The 21335-nt window shown below is 49.9% G+C and overlaps 1 protein-coding gene across 1 annotated transcript in view; it reads right to left on the reverse strand.

Annotated features, from left to right (window-relative positions):
* The window catches only part of LOC126106192 (ankyrin repeat and SOCS box protein 3-like), a 126413-nt gene that overhangs the window by 76155 nt on the left and 28923 nt on the right, over positions 1–21335 (reverse strand). The gene's annotated exons all lie outside the window — the stretch shown is intronic.

Genomic DNA, 21335 nt, shown 5'->3' on the forward strand with positions numbered 1-21335 from the left:
GCCGACGGTCTGGCAGATGGACGACTGACTGCGGGAACAGGACACGATAATTTGGATGCCCGGGCAAGCTTAGAACATGGGCAGCATAAGCGGCCAGCAAACGTTGGCGCCGGAACCGCAGTGGGGGTACACCTGCCTCCACTAGCACACTGTCCACAGGGCTGGTGCGGAAAGCACCAGTGGCAAGGCGTATCCCGCTGTGGAGAATTGGGTCCAGCACCCGTAACGCAGATGGGGATGCTGAGCCATAAGCCAGGCTCCCATAATCCAGACGGGACTGGATTAACGCCTGGTAGAGCCGCAACAGGGTAGAGCGGTCGGCGCCCCAGCGGGTGTGGCTCAAGCATCTCACAGCGTTGAGATGCCGCCAACACGTCTGTTTAAGCTGCCGGATATGAGGCAGCCAAGTCAACCGGGCATCGAAAACCACCCCCAAAAACCTGTGGGTTTCCACCACAGCAAGGAGTTCGTCGGCAAGATAAAGCCGCGGCTCAGGATGGACTGTTCGGCGCCGGCAGAAATGCATAACGCGGGTCTTGGCTGCCGAAAACTGAAACCCATGCGCTACAGCCCAAGACTGCGCCGTACGGATAGCGCCCTGTAGCTGACGTTCAACAGCTGCAATGCCAGTAGAGCTGTAATAAAGGCAGAAGTCGTCAGCATACAGGGAAGCAGAGACAGAAATTCCCACGGCCGCAGCGAGCCCGTTAATGGCTATTAAAAACAGACAGACACTTAAAACAGAACCCTGTGGCACACCGTTCTCCTGGACGTGGGTGGAACTATAGGAGGCTGCGACTTGCACGCGGAAGGTACGATACGACAGGAAATTGCGGATAAAGATCGGCAGAGGGCCCCGAAGACCCCATCCATGAAGCGTAGAAAGGATGTGATGACGCCATGTCGTATCGTACGCCTTCCGCATGTCGAAAAAGACAGCGACCAGGTGCTGACGGCGGGCAAAGGCAGTACGGATGGCCGACTCCAGGCTCACCAGATTGTCGGCGGCGGAGCGGCCTTTCCGGAACCCACCCTGAGACGGAGCCAGAAGGCCCCGAGACTCCAGTACCCAATTTAAGCGCCGGCTCACCATCCGTTCGAGAAGCTTACAAAGAACGTTGGTGAGGCTAATGGGGCGGTAGCTGTCCACCTCCAGAGGGTTCTTTCCAGGTTTCAAAATGGGGATGACAATACTTTCCCGCCATTGCGATGGAAACTCACCCTCGACCCAGAGACGGTTGTAAAGGTCGAGGAGGCGTCGCTTGCAGTCCACTGAAAGGTGTTTCAGCATCTGACAGTGGATGCGATCTGGCCCGGGAGTGGTATCAGGGCAAGCGGCAAGGGCACTCTGAAATTCCCACTCACTGAATGGAGCGTTGTAGGGTTCAGAATCGTTGGTGCGAAAAGAAAGGCTCCGACGTTCCATCCGCTCTTTAATGGAGCGGAAGGCCTGGGGGTAATTCGCAGAAGCGGAACTCATAGCAAAATGCTCTGCTAAGCGGTTTGCAATGACGTCGGAGTCAGTACAAACTGCTCCATTCAGTGAGAGCGCAGGGACGCTGGCAGGGGTCCGATAGCCGAAGACCCGTCGAATCTTGGCCCAGACCTGCGATGGAGTGACATGGAGTCCAATGGTGGACACATACCGCTCCCAGCACTCCTTCTTGCCTTGGCGGATAAGGAGGCGGGCCCGCGCACGCAGCCGTTTAAAGGCGATAAGGTGGTCCATGGAGGGATGTCGCTTGTGACGCTGGAGTGCCCGCCGGCGATCCTTAATCGCTTCAGCGATCTCAGGCGACCACCAAGGCACAGCCCTCCGCCGAGGGGACCCAGAAGAACGGGGAATGGCAGACTCGGCGGCAGTGACGATGCCGGCGGTGACCGATGTAACCACCACATCAATGGCATCAGTTGAGAGAGGCTCAATAGCGGCAGTGGAGGAGAACAAGTCCCAGTCAGCCTTATTCATAGCCCATCTGCTAGGGCGCCCAGAAGAGTGACGCTGTGGTAGTGACAGAAAAATCGGAAAGTGGTCACTACCACACAGGTCGTCATGCACACTCCAGTGGACAGATGGTAAGAGGCTAGGGCTACAGATTGAAAGGTCAATGGCGGAGTAGGTGCCATGCGCCACACTGAAGTGTGTGGAGGCACCATCATTCAAAATCGAGAGATCGAGCTGCGACAATAAATGCTCAACGGTGGCGCCTCGACCTGTTGCCACTGACCCACCCCACAGAGGGTTATGGGCGTTAAAGTCGCCCAGTAATAAAAAAGGTGGCGGCAATTGGGCTATCAGCGCAGCCAGGACATGCTGCGCGACATCACCCTCCGGTGGAAGGTAAAGACTGCAGATGGTAAGAGCCTGCGGCGTCCACACCCTAACAGCGACAGCCTCTAAAGCTGTTTGGAGAGGGACAGACTCGCTGTGAAGTGAGTTAAGGACATAGATGCAGACGCCACCAGACACCCTTTCATAAGCTGCTCGGTTCTTATAATAACCCCGATAGCCACGGAGGGTGGGGGTGCGCATTGCTGGAAACCAAGTTTCCTGCAGAGCAATGCAGAGGAAAGGGTGAAGGCTGATAAGTTGGCGGAGCTCAGCTAGATGGTGGAAGAAACCGCTGCAGTTCCACTGGAGGATGGTTTTGTCCATGGCTGAGAAAGGCGTGCCGGGACTGGGACGGCAGATTACGCCGCTGGGTCACCTGCTGCCTCCGATTGAGCACCCGTGCTAGTGCTATTGCTATTCACGGCGTCTGAGGGACCGGCGAGATCGAGGTCCTCAGCGGACGCCAGAATCTCCACCGCGTCCTCAGACGCAGAGCTAGAAGGTTGCGATGGGGTGGCTACCACCGCGCGTTCCTTGGGCTTAGAGCTGCTCTTCTTTGATTTCTCACGCTGCTCCTTGGGTTTAACTGGCTGGGAGGGCTTCACCGATTCAGTCTCCGGGACTGAGGAGGATCGGGAAGCCCTTCGACCTGCAGATTGTGGGCACTTACGCCACTGTCTATCGTCAGCCTTCCCGCCGGTGGAAACCTGGGAAGGGAGAGACCCAAGGGACCCCTTGCGAGCGTGAGAAGCCGAAGAAGTTGGACACTTCTCCGGCGTAGAAGCGGGGACCGACGTCCCCGATGGGGGGGATGGTGTTGCTCCTGAGGTAGGTGGCACAGGAGCAATCGGGTGGGTAGAGCCCCCCACTGGCAAGGGGGCAGGAGGAGTTGTACCACTCGTCGATCCGGCCGAAAGGCGCGAAACTGATGGGGCTAGCACAGGTGTTGTAACAGCGGCGTAGGAAGTTGTCATTCTCACTGGATGTAATCGGTCGTATTTCCGTTTGGCCTCAGTATAAGGCAGTCGGTCCAGGGTCTTATATTCCATGATTTTGCGCTCTTTCTGGAATATTCTGCAGTCTGGCGAGCAAGGTGAATGGTGCTCCCCGCAGTTGACGCAGATGGGAGGCGGGGCACATGGAGTATCGGGATGAGATGGGCGTCCGCAATCTCGACATGTGAGGCTGGAAGTGCAGCGGGAAGACATATGGCCGAACTTCCAGCACTTGAAGCACCGCATCGGGGGAGGGATATAGGGCTTGACGTCACATCGGTAGACCATCACCTTGACCTTTTCCGGTAACGTATCACCCTCGAAGGCCAAGATGAAGGCACCGGTAGCAACCTGATTGTCCCTCGGACCCCGATGAACGCGCCGGACGAAATGAACACCTCTACGTTCTAAGTTGGCGCGCAGCTCGTCATCAGACTGCAAAAGGAGGTCCCTATGGAAAATAACACCCTGGACCATATTTAAACTCTTATGTGGAGTAATAGTAACGTTAACATCCCCCAACTTGTCACAAGCAAGTAACCTGCGTGACTGGGCGGAGGATGCCGTTTGTATCAGTACTGAGCCAGAGCGCATTTTAGACAAGCCCTCCACCTCCCCAAACTTGTCCTCTAAATGCTCGACGAAGAACTGAGGCTTTGTGGAGAGAAAAGACTCCCCATCAGCTCTCGTGCAAACTAAGAATCGGGGCGAATAACTGTTACCTCCATCCTGGGACTTACGCTCTTCCCACGGCGTGGCCAGGGAGGGGAACGTTTTCGGATCGTACTTCTGAGCATTAAATTGAGCCCGAGAACGCTTAGAGACTGCTGGCGGCTGGCCGCCAGCGAGAGATGATGTACCACGCTTCATTGCGGGTCATCCGCCCTGATGCCACCTACTCCGACCAAGGGCCCTCCCCACGGGCGCCACCCAGCCACAGCAAAGGCCACCTGGCAGGATGGCCGTTGCCGGGAGTCCTGATACCCCAGGAGGATAGGCATCTACTCCTTGGCATACGTGGGGAGTTAACGGCGCAGGCATCAGTAGAGCGATCCCTGTGTTGTCAGGGGGCTACAACCAAGAGGGTACATGGCGGCCCCACCACAACGGACTGGCTACCGTGCTGGATCTTAGGTGCAAAACTGTCCAAGGTCGTCGCCGCAGTTAAAAGAAACACTGCAGAGGGCAGCGTGGTAATCGCACCCAGGGACGTATCCCCGCCCTAAAGATCGAAAACGAGCGGGACACCATGGCAACGACGTGAAAGCCGGCTAAAGGTCTAATTGCACGACGGATACAGTGCACCACGTAAGGCGCCCTTCCCCAATTGGCTCGCTCTTCGGAATAATTTAGAAAGATGGAGGTCAAACCTGAGAGGGGACCATCACATAAGGCCAAAACATTGAGACTCCTTTTAGTCGCCTCTTACGACAGGCAGGAATACCGCGGGCCTATTCTAACCCCCGAACCCGCAGGGGGGAAGGATGGTTAGGGCTTAAGATCATTAGACAATATGAACAAAGCTGGAGGAAGAGAACGACCACGTCTGTTACTATATTCATTCGAAGTAGTTTTGAGAAACATGAATCAGAATGACTGCATGCAGAACTCTCATGAGTATGGGTCCAGCATCTTCATTCTGCATCCCATCTTCAATCACTAGAAACAAGAAGAGGCAGAGTGGAGAGTCTGCACCTTCTCTCCGACTAAGCAATTGGATATGCACCCATGTCCCAGAGGTGGCCTAGCTGCCAACAGCTAGGCTAGGCCACTTGTGGGCATCATCCACTTCCTACACAGGTGCCTCCAGGCTAGCTACATCCACAAACATTTCTGGGTATTAGCTACACAAGGACGACTCATGACCCATCCTCACAGCTTTACTTCAATCAGTACTCGTCTCCTCGTCTGCTGCTGCTTTTTTGTTATGGTTTTAGGGTGTAAAACTGCTATGGTCATTAGAACCCCGTGTTGTGCCTTAGGGAAGGGTAAAAAAAACTGAATTGGAAATCAATAGCAATGGGAGCAAAACTCAAAACATGGGGAAACTAAAAAACAGAAGGAAAGTTTAGAAAACACTATAGGAGGAGGTGTGTTTTCCCAAAAAAGTGCTTCAAATGACTGACATCATCTCACTGACACTGATAAACTTGAGGATGCGATTGGCTGAGTGCATGTCATCATCTAAAATGGAAGATATATCATGCAACAGCTGTAAATGGGCACGTAGTGGAGTAAAATAGGGGCACTGAAGCAAAAGGCATCTCACCCTCCACAGTTGAGAGCAGTAGGTACAAAGCAGGGGAGGATCACCAATTAATAGATGTCAATGGCTAAAAAAAAAAAAAAAAAAAACAGTGCCCTATCAAGAGTCTAGTTAAAATTACCTCCTCCTGATGACTAGTTCAGGAGGAAGAGGTCCAAGCACAGGGAAAAGCTTTCACGTCCCACAATTTGTTATTGGAAGTGTAGACCAATGTGCGTGCCATGAAAGAGCAAGACGATGACATAAAACACACTGTAGATCGGTGAAGGGAACAATGTGAACAGCAGGCTGAGGAAGAGAGACTACAGCCTTGGCCACTATAATGGCTGCCTCGTTTCCACAGATACAAATGTGTCCTGGGATGCAGAGGAATGCCACAGAGACGCCCTCCAAGTGGAGGCAGTCCTGAATCCAGTGGACCAGAGGGTGGACAGAGTAAAGAGCTTGGAGGCTGAGGAGAGAGCCGAGCGAATCTGAACATATAATATACTGTATCTGCAGATGGCAACAGATATATTGGACAGCCTGGAGAACTGTGTAAAGCTCTGCAGTAAAAACTGAACACTGGTCAGGAAGGAGAAATCTATTAGGGGTGTTGCCAACAATACTAGCACTTCCAACACCAAATGATGTTTCTAAGCCATCAGTGTAAATGAATGTGGCATCCTTCATTTGTGCACATAGAGCAGCAGATGGCTGATGATAAACGAGAGAAGGGGTACCATCCTCAGGAAGCTGACAAAGGTCAGGGAGCAAGGAGATTCAGCAGTGAAGTCAAGGTGGTGCTGTACCCCCAATTGTCAAGAAAGTTTTAGGAAAGTGGAAGGAAAGCGAACGTAGTAGTCGACAGAAGCAGACTCCCGGTATGGTAGAGGGGGAGGGCGGCCTGCATACCCTAAATCCAAGATTGCATTGGAAAAAAAAGAGTCATGGGCTCGATTAGCAGGCATGGAAGACAGATGGCTAGTGTAACGACTCAGAAGGACAAATTGGACAGCGGAGGTTCAGCAGTCTCAGCATAAAGGCTTTCCATGGGGCTGGTGTAAAAAGCTCCAGTCTAAACGCAATCCACGGCGGTGGACAGAGTCGAGATGCCAAAGAATAGACAGCTGAGTGGAGGAGTAAACTATACCTCCCTAGTCCAATTTTGAATGCTCTAAGGCACACTATAGGTGGAGAAGGACCACTCAGTCCGCTCCCCAGGAGGCACCATTCAGGACACAGAGGATGTTGACAGATCACAGACAGTGAGCCGTAAGATAGGGAATGTGGGAGGACCAGCACAGTTTCCTGTCAAACATAAGTTCCAAGAATTTAGCAGTGTCTGCTAACAGAAGGTCGACAGGGCCTAGATTTAGGGATGAAGGAAAACTCCGTACAATGCCAGAAATTGACACAAGCAGTCTTATTAGGAGAATAGCGGAAGCCGGTTTCGATCCTCCAAGAGTGGAGGCAATTGAGACGTCCTTGAAGACGACGTTCAAGAAGGCTGGTCCATTGAGAGCTTTAGTAGATCACAAAATCATTGACAAAGAGGGTGCCCGAGACATCAGGAAGGAGACAATCCATAATTGGGTTTATGGCGATGGCAAACATTACAACACTTAGCATGGAACCTTGGGGCACCCCATTTTCTTGGGAGTAAGTACAGGGGAGAGTAGTGTTCAACTGCACTTTAACTGTGTGCTCTTGACAGAGCACATGAATAAAAAGGGGCAGCCGATCTCAAAAGCCCCAAGAGAACAGTGTGTGAAGGATGCCTGTCCTCCAACAGGTATCGTATGCTCTCTCCAGATCAAAAAATATTGCTACCATTTGGAGTTTCCGGAGAAAATTGTTCATGATATAAGTGGAGAGAGCAACAAGATTGTCAACTGCATAACGATGCTTTCAGAAACGGCATTGGGCACGTGTTAAAAGGCTTCAGGACTCTAGCCACCAGGCTAAATGGCAATTCACCATATGCTCCAAAACCTTACATATACTACCCGTGAGAGATACACGGCAATAGCTAGAGTGGAGATGTTTGTTCTTTCCAGGTTTCGGAACAGGAATGACAATAGCATCCCGCCATCTTCTGGGAAAGGTACTGTCAGTCCAAATTCGATTATAAAGGCAGAGGAGGTAACACAGACTATGGTATGATAAATGCAGCAACATTTGGACATGGACACCATCTGGTCCTGGGGCAGAAGAGCGAGAAGAAGATAGTGCATGTTGGTGTTCCTGTATCAAGGAAACAGTATTATAGCTTTTGCTATTTTGTGAGGAGAAAGCAAGAGGTTGCACTTCTGTGGCACGGTTCTTCAGGAGAAAAGCTTGTGGGTAATTTGGAGAGCTCTAAATCTGAGCAAAGTGTTGACCCAATGAGTCAGAAATTGTGACTGGGTCCACTAAGGTATCATGTGTGACAGTAAGCCCAGATATCGGGGAGAAACTAGGCGCACCAGATAACCGTTGAATTCGACTCCAAACTTCTGAGGAGAAATTGGAGGTGTTGAAAGAGCTAGTAAAGAAGTCCCAGCTTGCTTTCTTGCTATCTTGGATGATACAACGGCATCGCACACGTAACTGATTATAGTGTATACAGTTGGCCAAAGTAGGATGGTGGCAGAAAACGCAAAGAGCATGTCTCAGCTCACGTATTGCATCATAGCACGCATTGTTCCACCAAAGAACTGGGGGGGGGAGCCAGCAGGGCAAATTGGGGGTGCAAGGTATGGAACATTCTGTAGCTGTAAGGATAACTTCCGTAACACGAGTGACCTGATCGTCGACGCTAGGAGAGAGGAAAAAAGTGTCCAATTGGCTTGGACAAACTTCTGGCATCTCGGGCATATGGATAGTAGTTTTCCTTCATTCTGATTTCCTGAATAAGTTATTCATCTTTGAAAATGGTGCAATCTCTAGAGAAAGCAGCATGGTTGCCCATACAGTTGATGCAACAGGCAGATGGAGGTGGTCAAGCACCCTCATGGGCATCCTTGCCACATGTAATGCATTTGGCTGGATTGGAACACAACTGGCTGGTATGATTAAACTGCTGACACCGAAAGCAATGCGTAGGGTTGGGGATGTAAGGGCGAACTGAAATTATCTCATAGCCCGCTTTAATGTTCGATGGAAGTTGAACTATGTCAAATATCAAGAAGATAGTACAGGAAGATATCAAGTCCTTCTCAATCCTTTTTATGATTATGTACAGCCATTATGCCCTGGTCAGACAGGTAGTTTTGAATTTCCTCAGTGGACAATCCATCAACTGAGCATGCATAAACCAGCCCGCATGATGAATTTAAGGTGCAGTGCGCTTCCACCCTGACAGGGAAGGTGTGTTGCAGTGGAGTTCTCAGCAATTTTTGTGCCTGGAGGACACTGACTGTTTCTAACAACAAGGTGCCATTTCGTAATTGGGAATAAGACTTTACAGGACCTGCAATTGTGTTGATACCTTTCTGAATAATGAAAGGGTTGACTGTGGAGAAGTCTTGACCTTCATCTGACCAAGAAACAACAAGGAACTGTGGCACTGATGGAAGAATTGTCCGTAACAGACTAACTTTCGCTTCTGAGTAGAAATTGTAGGTGTAGAGAGAACCATTGCAAATGTACACCCCATGATTATCGGCATCTCTGATGGTGCGCTCCTTCCTCATGGGGACCCTTTCTGAGGGCACTCCCACCTTAGGTGATTGTCCACACCTCAGGTCACACCTCCCGAGAAATGGATGGAGGGACAAATCGGCACGTTCAGAAGGTACCAGCTTTGGTAATTACCCCTCACTGGGCCTGGCCATTACCAGAGGTATGTATGTGTCCTACCCTTTCTACCTGGGGTGGGGAATTACATGTTACCTCATCACTGGCTACGAGTGGGAATGCGTGGGTCGACCTTCAGACACACACAGGGAGGAAAGAAAGAGAAAGGGAGGAACAAAGAAAAGGAAAGAAGAGAGGTCTCAAATGCCACAGTGGAGAAGAGGGTAAAGAGAAGAGGCAAGGAAAAGAAGGACAAAGGGAGGACAGAAACTATCCAGCATAGAGAGCAAAGGACAGAGACTATGTCTTACAGTTACAGATATCCATCTCCGGATGTAGGCATCAAACATATTCCCAAAGAGAGGAAGAGGAAAGGAAGAGGCGGAGGTGAGGTGGGGGGGGGGGTGGTTGGGGAAGGATGTGGAAAAGGAAGGTATGCAGCCGGGAAAGGAAAGAGAGCTGCACCAGCTCAGGGTCCAGTGCTTGCCATGCATATATCCACAAAAGAATTGTGGACCCCTGGGGGGGGGGGGGGGGGGGGCTGCTGTTGCTCACAACTGTCAACCATGCCACACACAACAACAGGGTTTGTTACTGCCGGGAGCTCAGGACACCACTACTACAGACATTGCTGTCTCCATTTGGCACCAATGCAGTGAATGACAGGGGTGGCAGCCAATACTTGACTATTTAGCTCCATATATCACATACTGAAAAATGTACTCATGTTCATCTGCCACAGCAGTACCTAGCCTGGTGCATGATCTCTGAGTAGCTAGTAACCATCTGGAGTTACTTTAGGCTGCACTGACCGCTCCCTGGTCACTCATTTGGAGTATAATCCTGACCAGCACTGATTCTGGACAGACTTATTTAAATGTACATCTGACTTGCAGACCTAGGATTTGTGCTAACGCCCACTGTATAAGGACTTCAAGATGATCTTTTCCAACAGTTACCTATTAACATCCTCTCTTCCAGTAATTCACCTCACTGCTGTACAATAACCAGTAACGTTATCTTTTCTTGTAACTGTATCCAGAATAACCAAGTTATTGTTTCCAGACTACTTTAACACCACTTTATCTGTATGAACCAAATCCCAATACATAATTGGCGAAAAGGAAGGGGTGGAGTGGAGAGGGGAGGGAGAGATTGATAGAGGAGAATGAATGGGCAAGAGGCTGTTGGGGATTAGGCAAAGGGAATGAAGTAATCCGACAAATTAGAGGTTGTCATCATGAGAAATGCTCTTATTGAAACTGGTATGCCACTACCATCCTCTCATCTGAAAATTGGCTTTCTCGGCCAATGATATGGGAGTTAGCACTTATCTGTTTTCTAAACACTTTACTGACATGGATTGTAGTGTGTGCTTCTGCCCATTAATCTAAAACTTAATGGACTTCTCATCCCTGAAGGTTTTCCTCCATGATTTATAAATCAGGATGTCTGAGTGAATGAGTCAAGTCTTATGTGGAATTAAATTCTCTTGATTATGTTCACTTGCATTAAACATTTTGAGAGGAGAAAATCACATAGAATTCTGTGAACACACATGGGTTGAAGAACACACCTTCATGAAAAGAATCAAACTTCCTTACACAGACACCAGGAAAGGAGTTAACCCTCCAGAGAACACAGCATTTTTCATAACACGAGTGGGAAACACACAGTGCAATTTCCTTGGTCTTCAGGAGTTTTCTTTTTGGATTTCTCTCTCTGCTGCTTGGGTTTCCCTGGCTGGGAGGGCTTCACTGGCTCAGTCTCCGTGACTAAGGATGAGCGTTAAGCCCTACGACCAGCTGCTTTTGGGTTCTTCAGCCACTGGCCAGTGTCATCTTTCCCACTAGAAGAAACCTGGAAAGAGTGTGGCCCCAAGGGACTCATTACTGGTGAGAGAAGCCGAAGAGGACTTACGTTTCCCTGGCTTAGAAGTGGGGACAGATGTCCCCGGTGGTTTGGGGTGTGTTCCTCACAAAGTAGGTGTTGCAGGGCCAACAGGGAAGGATATAGGGCTTTGCATCACACCTGTAGACCATCACCTTGACCTTCTCGGGCAATGTATCACCCTCAAAGGCCAAGACGATGGCACCGGTGGCAATCCGATTATCCTTCGGATTCTGGTAGACACACTGGATGAAATGTACACCTCACCACTCTAAATTAGTTTGCAGCTCATCGTTGGACTGCAAAAGAAGATCTCTGGGAAGTCTGATACCCTGGACCATATTTAAGCTCTTATGGGGCATGGTGGTTACAGAAACATCCCCAGCTTGTCACAAGCAAGTAACACCCGTGACTGGGCAGAGGATGCTGTTTTGATCAAGACTGACCCAGATCTCATTTTGGACAAGCCCTCCACCTCTCCGAACTTGTCCTCTGAATGCTCAACAAAAAACTGAGGCTTCATCATCAGGAAAGATTCCCCATCAGCTCTCGAACATACAAGGTACCAGGGCAAATAAGATCTGATGCCATCCTTAGCCGGATGTTCCTCCCATAGTGTGGCTAGGGAGGGGAATGGTTTGGGGTCATACTTCTGTGCGTTGAATTGAGCTCGTGATTGCTTAGGGACTGCTGGTGTTTCACCACCAGCAAGAGATGATGGGCTATGCTTCATCGCATGTCTTCTGCCCTGATGCCACCCACTCCGACCAGAGGCCATCCCCACAGGTGCCCCCCATCTGCAGCAAAGGCCACCTGGCAGGATGGCCATTGCTGGGAGTCCCAATGTCCAAGGAGGATGGACATCTATCCCTTGGCATACGTGGGGAATTAACAGCACAGGCATCATCAGAGCAATCCCTGTGTGGTCAGAGGGCTACAACCAACAGGGTACATGGCAGCCCCACAACAGACTGGCTACCATGATGGATATGAGGTGCAAAGAAGTCCATAGTCATTGTCAAAACAGAAGTCGACACTACATGGTACATTGTGGAAAACGCACCCACGAAGGTGTCCCACCCAAGAGATGGAGAATGGGCAGGACTGCAATGTGACAACAAGAAAGTGGGCTGCAGATCTCAATACGTGATGGACATGATGCACCTTGTAAGGCACCCTTCCCCAATTGGCTCGCTCTTCAGGAAAAGTTTGAAGAATGGAGGTCAAACCCTACAGGGGACCATCACAAAAAGGCCAAAATGTTCGAAACTCCTTTTAGTCACCTCATACGACAGGCAGGAATACCTCAGTCCTATTCTAACCCCTGGACCCTCAAGTGGGCGGGAGGGAGATCAGAGAAAGTGTCATAATTGATACTAAAATGGGTAGGGGAACCATCATTAAAAAAGCACAGATTATGGCCCACAAGAAACATCAGCAAGTGAGACAATAGGCAACCTCGGGGGCACGCAGACTGTGCCAGAAAAACAATCACCAAAAACACTTCTTGAGTGGCAGGACATACTGCTTCACATCATAGCGATTAACTGAAAGCTCGATCTTTTTGAGGAAGGTATTCCTCAAGTACCAGTATAAAGGCACCAGTCTCAACACTGTCCTTACCATATTACTGTGTTTCTGAAAACACATTTTGCACAAAAAGGAATGGCTTGCAGCAGTGACCATATCCCCATCAGTTCTAGTGCAGGCCCACTATCCTGTCCTTCCTCCCAGGTTGTAGCCAGGAAAAGAAAGGCTACAGGGTCATAAGAAGCAGCTTTAAATAATCCAATGCCAACTAAAGAGACAGCTGGTGGCACTTAATTTCATATGAAAAGTATCTGCTCTGATACCACCTAGTCTGATCAGGTGATCTCCCCATGGGCACCGCCCAGCCACAGCAAGGGCCTTATGGCACAGTGGCTGTTGCCAAGAGTTCCAACGCTCCAGAATGATAAGCTACCACTCCTAGGCATGCATAGGGAGGCAAAAGCTCAGGTATAAGAAGTGAGATTGCTGTGTTGTCAGGGAGCTCAGCCAGATGGATACAGAACAGCCCCACCGCACATACTGTGTACATGTGTTGGTGTCCTAGCAGGACGGACATGGGTAGGGGAGAGGGTGGCTACAGCAGCAGCAGAGGAGGAGGAGGAGGAGGAGGAGGAATCTACACCTGCATGCTAGGGAGGAACTCCTTACCAAATGTCTCATGCTATGGAGACAATTTGCAAACTCCAAAAGGGGACCAAAAATTCAAAAAGGAATGGTGGGAAAGGAATGGCAAGGGACACAAAACTGGAAGAAATACAAGCAACCAGGTGGATGCACATTTGAATACAATGTTCAAGCCACTACAGATTTGTTGGGTTATAGTGGGTGAGTATCATTGGTCTTCAATGCAACCTCCTTTTACAGTGTTTACTGTTTGTCCTATACACTTTACCACACACCAGGAATTTCCTACAGCACTGCCTTTCTTAAAGGAAAGTGAAGGACGATTTGATTTTACAGAAGGTAGGTATATACAGAATTCCTTACCAGTGGAAACCCAAATTTGCAGAGCTAAACAGTGTATTTTCACTGGATTATGGGAAAGTTAAGATACTGACCACAGTCTCAGTCCTCTGGGATTCTATGGTCAATGAAATAGTGTAAATAAAATTAGCAGACAATCTACTCAACTGAGATGGGGGCTTACAGTTTGATAAATTATGTAAACCCCTGATTTTATATCTGTGCTCTCATAGAAAATGTTGCTTTAGGTCTTGTCTGTCTGTCATTCCAACATATGCCACCCCTAATAATCAACCAAATACTTCATAAGCTCTGCGTATTAACTGACTAACTCACTTATTTTACTGTTATGGCTGTTACATTTTATCTATGGTTGACACTTTTGTTACACTGTGCAAGCTGCGTTAAAAATTCTACAAGAAACGCACACTGGGAATGGTCATATCTCAGTGTATGAGTTAATAATATTCTAGATACACTCTCTCCCGCCCCCCCCCCCCCCCCCCAAAAAAAAAAAAAAAAAAAAAGATGGAAATTTGAGCTGCAAGATAAATTTTAAGAAATTCATCTGTTTTAACAAGAAATTTGTCTTTAGAAGACAGAAGACAACTACCTTACGAGAAATTTAGCTTTGACACTTTAGAGTCCACCTAATTAACTAGATTTGGTTTCTTCACAGGAATGCAGTTGTAGAAAGAACTGATGTAGCACAGTATGAACGAGCTATCTGATTGATAAAAGACTGTACTAAAATCACATCAAAGGTTTGATGTTTCCAGAAACCTTACCCACATATAAGAAAAGTAAGCATTAGTCATTTAGAAGCTCCCAAAACCTACATTAAAACCGTAATTATTTTAATAGCTGTGGTCATGGTGGTGGTGGTGGTGGTGGTGGTGGTGGTAGGATTAGTAGTGTGGCAGTTATCAACTGCATGAGTCAACCGCCTCATCTTTGAGAATGAACTTCTTTGAAAACTGTTGATCTCAGTGTGTTCCGAACTCTGTATTCGATTGGAAGTGTTTGTACCGACATGATCAAAATAAAGTTAATTCATTATAAACGAGCAAATACTTAATGTTGGGTTCCATATAAGCGCACATAACACCAGGACTCCGACACTGGTGACCCCAACGCTCACGAACACTGCTTACGATGCCAGAAATGTGTACTAGAAACATTGCCATGGATAAACAACGCAGCAACCCTTTGTCGGATTTCTACGTCCATCGACTTTGCATCACGCCGCATCTGGATGCAGTGTATAAGCAATGTAATTAGTATGTAAATTCCTGACTCGTGTGAATCGTGCTTTTTGGTAACTTCGGTCACCTTCTCACACATTGACAATGCGACCGAGGGGCACAAGTCGTACGTTGAAACCCGCTCTATGTGTCGGTAATTTCACTTCTGGACCATGCAGTGCTCCTTCGCTGATTAATTTGGACAATTTTGACTTGCTTTTGTGTAATGAATTAACTTTGTGCAGTGCTTCGACATCGGACAATCATGCCAAACAATGGATTGCAACAAACGGGGACTATGTTGCAAATCCCAGTTCGCACGAACTCTGGACTACAGCTAAATCGCATGCCTGGTCGAATCCACAAACGCCCGTCACAGCTACCGCATCTTCCACGCCACGTGAAAATTCGTTCGACGCGGTTTCCGCACAGCCCGTCTTCCAGAGTTCGAATGTTCGCGCCAACTTTTTCGCCGCTTCTCCGCGCTTGTCCCTCATTTGCAGCATTCAACTACCAACATTTCTCTCTGAGCAACTTCCAATGCGGTTTATGGCCGCGGAGTATATATTCTCCTCTTAAGGCATCACTGACGAAAGTGAAAAATACCTCTTACTCTTCAGGCACCTAAAGGACTATCATTATATAATTACAGAAATTATCTGTGGCAATTTGAGTGACAAGTACACCAGAGCGAAAGCCCCTTTAATTCAGTGCCTGTCACCAACATCACAGGAACAATTTCATCAACGACATCCTACCGATCAACGACAATGCACCAATTACACCGACGATAATGCCGGCTGTTTCTCAGTGCAACACTGGACGTGCCACACCTCCCTCTACACAGCACCCGAGCTGCACCGACTGCTCGACTGCTATCGACAGCGACGTCACGGCTGCCGCCTGCTGTCTCACTGACCTCGACCCAGTCAACACAAACAGCTGCGTGCCACTATCCTGCCACGGCTACCGCACCCGCATCTTGTTGACAACTCGCCAACACTACGCACGCTTACCGCCCGGCCTTTCACTACTCAATCGTGCCCACAACTTGTTACCCACCCCAGAAGACGATTTCATCTGTATCAATGCTTCATACAGCAGTGAACATGTTCTCACTCCACCGCCGCCGAGTACAGAGTTTCACATTCGTGATTGCACACAGGATCTCTTCTACTCGAACTGTTACATCAATACTATTCTGCCGACCTTGTCTTGTATGCCAGGTTACCCTTTGATAGAGACAGATTACGATTTCGACCCCATCTTAGTGATACACAGCAGACCGCTTCACGACATACATTTTCGCCTGAACTGCAACAGCTACGTGAGCAAATTGCGACATACAACTTGTCAGTGCAAGACCAGTTACATATGCTGCAGCCGACACCGAACGAGCACGACATGCAACGAGACACTCCTGTTGTCGTTCCACCTCCGATTGCTGACGAACCTTCGCCGTTACTACCAGCTACAACTAATACCCTGACGATCACGCTATATGGATCTATGTCCCAGATGTCACAACTGTCATCAGCACACCACCTCAAGTGGAAATTCTACGTTGCTGATGTGATACAAGCAACTTATTCACGCCACTGCCACCTTTCCTTGGTAGTTCCGGACACTTCGTTTCTGTACCACGGCATAACCAGCCGCATTCCAGTGCCACTTGCTTTGCCGCCCTCTTCACTACCTCGGCAATGTACGACCATCACATCTGCCGTTTCTGCTTCGACAAGTGAGCATCTTTCCGCTCCGACACACGACCGTGCAGGAGTATCGCACGAGCAGCTTGCAGCCTTACGACTCTACCGTAGCACCAACAGCGACAGCACATACCCAGCTCCAGTTCCTTCGAACTGTGTCGCCTCTGCCACGGTCCAGTAGTTCATCTGTGGATTCGACTTCTTCACGTTCACATTACGTCTTACCACCTTACTGCTCCGACCACATCCGCCTTCCACCATCTCTTGCCGTCGCCATGCCTCGTGCACAGGGCTCACGGCCACGCCCTCCAACCTTCGATCACAGCTGTTTCGCACACCATAACACCGACACTGTCAACTCTCCTCGGAACATCCTACCATCTACTGCTGTAACTCACCGTCCACAGACTCTGAGGTGACGCTTCCGTCTACACCGAAGTCATCCTCCGCCAAGGTCAGTCATGTGCAGCTTGCTGTTTTCTCCCCTGCTGTGACAAAGCGCCTCTATAACTCCATCATTACCGTGAGTGTTGCTCATCTGGCATCTCTTACGCAATCTGTTAAGCCACAGCATGCTTGCTCCTTTATGTCATATGGCCAATAACAAACTATTACCGGACACGTTGCACTTACCACGGCACTCGCCGGCAAATACTTTTGCAATACATCGCATTGCATCTTTGACGCACTCCGCACCTTTGATCGGATCAAAACCCCGCTGCGCCGCATGCCTTGGCACGACGATGTTCTCCCCACCGACACACCGCCACCTTCTGCTTCCACCGTGCCATCAGCAGCATGGCACGGTCAATCTGCGGACACCTTCTGCGCCTCCTTTTCTCCTCTGGTCGTACCTACCTAGACATCGAGAAACAGTCCAATGACGCCTCGCACTAGCGCCTGCCACAACACGATCGGTCACGCGCACCTGCGCCATCAGCTGGCTGGGTGCACACACACATCATCCTTACACTGCTCCGCACTACCGGCGGGGGCTCTATGGCGGTTATCAACTGCAAGAGTCGACTGCCTCATCTTTTAGAACGAACTTCTTTGAAAACTGTTGATCTCAGTGTGTTCCAAACTCTGTATTCGAGCAGATGTGTTTGTACCTACATGATCAAAATAAAGTTAATTCATTATAAACGAGTGAATACTTAATGTTGGGTTCGATATTACCGTATGTAACATCCTGATTCCCACAGTAGACTCACCAGATTGTCGGCGGCCTTTACGGAACCCACCCTGAGACTGAGCCAGAAGACCCCGACACTCCAGTACCCAATTCAACCGCCGGCTCACCATCCATTCAAGCAACTTGCAAAGAACGTTGGTGAGGCTAATGGGACGGTTGCTGCCACCTCCAAAGGGTTCTTGCCCGATTTGAGAATGGGGATCACAATACTTTCCCACTATTGCGACGGAAACTCACCCTCGAGCCAAATACGGTTGTAAAGGTCGAGGAGCCGTCGCTGGCAGTCCACTAAAAGGCGTTTCAGCATCTGACAGTGGATGCAATCTAGCCCGGCAGCGGTATCAGGGCATGCGGCTAGGGCACTGCGAAATTCACACTCACTGAATGGAACATTGTACGGTTCTGGACGGTGGGTGTGAAATGAAAGGCTCTGACATTCCATCCACTCTTTAATGTATCAGAAGGCCAGGGGGTAATTCGCAGAAGCGGAATTTAGAGCAAAATGCTCTGCCAAGTGGTTGGCAATTACGTCGGAATCAGTACAAACCGCTCCATTCAGTGAGAGCACAGGGACTCTGACAGGGGTCCGAAAACCATAGAGTCGTCTAATCTTGGCCCAGACCTGAGATGGAGAGACATGGCGGCCAGTGGTAGAGAGATACCGCTCCCAGCACTCCTGCTTGCGTTGGCGGATAAGTCAGCGAGCCCGCGCACGCAGCCGTTTGAAGGCGATGAGGTGTTCTACGGAGGGATGTCGCTTGTGATGCTGGAGCACCCGCCGGCGATCTTTAATCGCTTCAGCGATCTCAGGCGACCACCAAGGCACAGTCCTCCGCCGAGGGGACCCAGAAGAATGGGGTATGGCAGATTCTGCGGCAGTAACGATGCCGGTGGTGACCGAGTGGACCACCGCATCAATGGTGTCATTAGAGAGGCTCAACAGCGGCAACGGAGGAGAACAAGTCCCAGTCAGCCTTATTCATAGCCCATCTGCTAGGGCGTCCAGAAGAGTGACGCTGTGGCAGTGACAGAAATATCTGAAGGTGGTTACTGCCACACAGGTCATCATCAACACTCCATTCGACAGTAGGTAAGAGGCTAGGGCTGCAGATCGAAAGGTCAATGGAGGAGTACATGCCATGCGCCACACTGAAGTGTGTGAAGGCACCATCATTTCAAATTGAAAGATCGAGCTGCGCCAATAAGTGCTCAACGGTGGCGCCTCGACCTATTGCCGCTGACCCACCCCACAGAGGGTTATGGGCATTGAAGTCGCCCAGTAAGAAGAAAGGTGGTGGCAATTGGGCTATCAGCGCAGCCAGGACATGCTGCGAGACATCACCATCCAGTGGAAGGTAAAGAATGCAGACGGTAACAGCCTGTGGCATCCACACCCGAACAGCGACAGCCTCTAAAGGCGTTTGTAGAGGGACAAACTTGCTGTGAAGGGAGTGAAGGACATAGATGCAGACGCCACCAGACACCCTTTCGTAAGCTGCCCAGTTCTTATAATAACCCCGATAGCCATGGAGGGTGGGGGTTCGCATTGCTGGAAACCAAGTTTCCTGAAGAGCGATGCAGAAGTAAGGGTGTAGGCGGATGAGTTGTCAGAGTTCAGCTAGATGGTGGAAGAAACCGCTGCAGTTCCACTGGAGGATTATGATTTCCATGGCTGGGAAAGGTGTGAAGGGACTGGGAAGGCAGATTACGCCGCTGGGTCACCTGCTGCCTCCGATGGAGCACCTGTGCAAGTGCTATCCATTGCATCTGAGGGACGGGCGAGATCGAGGTCCTCAGCGGACGCAAGAATCTCCACCTCATCCTCATACGCAGAGTTTGTAGGTAGCGGTGGAGTAGGTGCCACTGCAGGTGCCTTGGTGTTACGGGTCTTCAATGTCGTTTTCTCTCACTGTTCCTTTGGTTGCCGTTGTTGAGAGGGCTTATTGGAGTTAGTCTCCCGGACCAAAGATGATCGCGAAGCTCGATGACCAGCGAGCTGTGGCTTCTGCAGCCACTGGTTGGTGTCTGTTGTGCCGCTGGTAGGAACCTGGGAAGGGAATGACCCAAGGGATCCCTTCCGAGCGAGAGAAGCCGAAGAAGACTTACGCTTCTCCGGCTTAGAAGTGAGGACTGGTGTCCCCGGTGGTTGAGTGGGTGCTGCTCCCAAGGTAGGTGGTGTGGGAGCAACAGCGAGAGAAGGGGCCCCCATCGTCAAGAGGGCAGGTGAGGTCCTCTGGCTCTGAGAGCTGACTGTATGTGTTGCAGCGGATGGAACTGGAGCAGGAGTGACAGTGGTGGCATAAGATGACATCATGCGCACGGGATGTAGCCATTCAAATTTCCACTTAGCCTCAGTGTAAGTCAGTCGGTCCAGGGTCTTATATTCCATGATTTTGCATTCTTTCTGTAAGATCCTGCAGTCTGGCGAGCAAGGTGAATGAGACTCTCCACAGTTGACACAGATGGGAGGCGGTGCACATGGAGTATCGGGATGAGATGGGCATCTGCAATCTTGACATGTGAAGCTGGAAGTACAGCGGGAAGACATGTGGCCGAACTTCCAACACTTAAAGTGCCGCATTGGGGGAGGGATATAGGGCTTGACGTCACAATGGTAGACCATCACCTTGACCTTCTCCGGTAATGTATCACCCTCGAAGGCCAAGATGAAGGCACCGGTAGCAACCTGGTTGTCCCTTGAACCCCGATGAATGCACCGGACAAAATGAACACCTCTACGCTCTAAGTTGGCGCACAGCTCATCATCAGACTGCAAAAGTAGGTCCCTATGGAAAATAACACCCTGGACCATATTTAAACTTTTATGTGGTGTGATGGTAACGTTAACATCCCCCAACTTGTCACAAGCAAGTAACCTGCGTGACTGGGCGGAGGATGCCATTTTTATCAAAACTGACCCAGAGTGCATTTTGGACAAGCCCTCCACCTCCCCAAACTTGTCCTCTAAATGCTCTACAAAGAACTGAGGCTTCACGGATACGAAGGATTCCCATCAGCTCTGGTACAAACGAGATACCTGGGCGAATACATGTCACTGTCATTCATTGCCTTTCGTTCCTCCCATGGTGTGGCCAGGGATGGGAACGATTTGGGGTCATAAACGTTAGCTTTAAAATGAGCCCTCGAATGCTTAGAGACTGCTGGTGGCTGGCCACCAGCAAGAGATGATGTGCCGCGCTTCATAGCGTGTCATCCACCCTGATGCCACCTACTCTGACCAAGGGCCCTCCCCATGGGCGCCACCCAGCCACAGCAAGGGCCACCTGGCAGGATGTCCATTGCCGGGAGTCCTGATGTCCCAGGGAGATGGGCATCTACTCCTTGGCACACATGGAGAGTTAATGGCGCAGGCATCAGAGCGATCCCTGTGTTGTCAGGGGGCTACAACCAACAGGGTACATGGCGGCCCC

The sequence above is a fragment of the Schistocerca cancellata genome, chromosome 10 (genome assembly GCF_023864275.1).
Source record: "Schistocerca cancellata isolate TAMUIC-IGC-003103 chromosome 10, iqSchCanc2.1, whole genome shotgun sequence".
NCBI classification, from domain to species: Eukaryota; Metazoa; Arthropoda; class Insecta; order Orthoptera; family Acrididae; genus Schistocerca; species Schistocerca cancellata.